The sequence below is a fragment of the Diplotaxodon limnothrissa genome, linkage group LG14 (assembly GCF_057381915.1).
Source record: "Diplotaxodon limnothrissa isolate DT_005_m linkage group LG14, D_limnothrissa_male_GT1.1, whole genome shotgun sequence".
Taxonomy (NCBI): domain Eukaryota; kingdom Metazoa; phylum Chordata; class Actinopteri; order Cichliformes; family Cichlidae; genus Diplotaxodon; species Diplotaxodon limnothrissa.
Window position 1 is genome coordinate 5,685,441 of NC_140609.1, and position 2,697 is coordinate 5,688,137.

At 48.4% G+C, this 2,697-nt stretch overlaps 1 pseudogene; it reads right to left on the bottom strand.

Moving 5' to 3' along the window:
- Nucleotides 1-703: 703 nt before the first annotated feature.
- Nucleotides 704-2,188, bottom strand: LOC146618276 (uncharacterized; annotated as a pseudogene).
- Between the last annotated feature and the right edge of the window lie 509 nt (nucleotides 2,189-2,697).

Here is a 2,697-nt window from a genome sequence, read left to right on the forward strand (position 1 = left end):
ATGCCAGCTCCTATATGGGCAACGGCTTACCGCATGATGTAGTCGAGGGGAACGAGAAAAAGCAGAGGATGCAGGGTGCAGCCCTGCCTGACACCGGTGGTAATCTCGAAGAAATCGGTGTGGCCTGTCTTAACGCAACAGCATGATTGCAATTACAGGTCCTTGAAGATGTTGATGAAGATGCTAGGGACACTGTACAAGTGCAGGATCTGCCAAAGAGAATCACGGTGGATGCTATCAAAGGCCTGAAATCAATGAAATTGATGGCGAATTGTTGCTGGTACTCGACGCACTGTTCGATGATGTTTCTTAAGGCAAAAATCTGTTCCGTGCATGATTGGCCTATTCGGAACCCAGCTTGCTCCTCTTGTTGGTCGAGGGCACTCCTCAGTCGTCAAAACAGGACGATACAGAATGCCTTGCCAGGCACAGAGAGGAGGGTGATGCCTCTCCAGTTGGTGCACTCGGTCAATTCTTCCACCATGGCTTGGCCGCCGTGTTTTAGAAGCTCTGCTGGTATTTTGTCTAAACCTGCCGCTTTGTTATTCTTGAGGCTCTTGATCGCGATCTTTCTTTCCTCAATGGTGATTCTGCCTGTGTTGACCCCAAGCTCATCTTGGGCATCCTCTTCCTCGAAATTGTACGTCGTGGCGGGCTCTGGCTGGTTAAGGGTCTCTTGGAAGTGTTCGGCCCATCTTTTGTTTTACTCTTCTTGGGCGATCAGGAGCGTCCCATTTTTGTTCTTGACCCTGACGTTTGCATTGGTCCTTGATCCAGTAAGCTTATTTACGATGCGGTATAGTGTCTTGGAGTGATTCCGATCCGCTGCTTCCTGAGTTTCGGCACCTTTTTGTTCTAGCCATTCTTTCTTGTCTTTACAACAGCTTTTCTGCACTAGCCGATCTAACTCTGCGTATAGTCGGGTTCCTTCCTCTCTGGCTTGTTCGGTTTTGGCCTGCTGTCTTTTTCTCTCATCCGTTCCCATGTTCTTCCTTCGATCCACTGTTCACTTCTCTTTCCTCTGCGTCTTCCGATGGTGTTTTGGGTGGACTCCACAGTGGCTTCACTGAGACCAGTCCAGAGGTCTTCGAGGTCTTCTATTTCCCCAAGGAGGGTGAAATGATTTTGCACCTCTAAAGTCAAGGTGTTGATGACGGTTGGGTCCTTGAGCTTCTCGATTGCGAACTGTTTCTTTGGTGGGGGCTGTCTTTGGTTCCGAAGTTTGAGTTTGACTTCCGCTATGACTAGGTGGTGGTCAGATGGTGGTAGGCCCTTGCGTCGTGCAAAGCTGACCTCCATTTTTGGCTGATGCAGATAAAATCAATTTCATTGAATGTACGCCCATCTGGTGATCGCCATGACTTCTTGAGGATCTCTCTGTGCTGGAAGTATGTATTTCTAACGCACAGCCCATTGTGCTCACAGAAGGCTACTAATTGTTCGTTGTTGAGATGCATTGAAGATGCATGTGGTCCAACCACTGTCTCCAATCCCAATCGGTCGCCGCCCAGCTGAGCGTTGAAGTCTCCGATGAGGTCGTGATTCAGGATGTCATTAAAGTAGTCTTGCAGCTCATTGAAGAAATTGCTGATTGAAGAAAAACCAAAACATGAGAAACTCAAAATGCTGGGTCAAAATGACCCAGAACCGTGACACTAAGCAAACTGCAGTTCCAACAGCAAAAGCTACAGCGTACTTTGTAGCTCCACCCACCTGCCAGCGCTAGGTAGTAGGGACAAGCTCATCTCTGTGCTCCTTCCTCCTAACACCATTTAATGCAAGCTGGAAATCTGTCACTAGCTCCATGCTCTACTGTTTCTCAATCGCCATGACGTTTTCTGTCCCTCCTTTCACTAAATGCTCAAGCAAGCTGGTATTTGGGATGCCCAGTTCTTCCTTATCCGCCACTCGCAAACGCAGCAGCAAGCTTCCTACCACAGAACTGCCAGTTTTTCAGCAAAGATGCACACAAAAAAAGCAACAAAAAAAAGGCTCTGAGTCGCCAGTTCTCCATTCCTCCATAGCAAATGCAGCACCGAGTTGCCAGGTTCCCAGTCTCTTCCTTCCTTTGCTAAATTCTGCAGCAAACCTCGGCACCGAGTTGACAGGTTCTCAGCCACTTATCCCTCCTTCGCAAATTTGCAAATTCTGCAGCTAACCTCGGCACTGGGTTTCCAGGTTCCTTCATCTTTATTTGCAAAAGCAGCAGCAAGCTTTTTGATCATCGGGTTGCCATAGCTAAAAAAAAAAAAAAAAAAAAAAGAATAAAAAAGCTACAGAGTACTCCATCCCTCCGTAGCAAATGCAGCAAACATTGGCACCAGGTTGCCAGATTCCTTTATCCCTCATTCGCAAAAGCTGTAGCAGCTTTTCTACCATCGGGTTGGCAGTTCTCGGCATAGACGACAAAAAAACAAAAAATAAAATCACGAGTTGCCAGTTCTCCATCCCTCCGTAGCAACTGCTGCATGCTTCGGTACAGAGTTGCCAGGTTCCCAGCCTCATGTCATTGTCTGGCGGTCCCTGCCAGCCGGCCTGCCAGTCTTTTTGTGGTGTTGTTCTCCTCCTGTGCGCTCCTTTCTTTCCGCCTTCGGGGTGTGTTTATGGAAGTCACTCTTTCTGATGGCGGATGCCGAGCGACCTCCAACCTAGAAGCGCCTCCTTGTGAGAGCCGTCACACTGGCAACTGATTCGAGC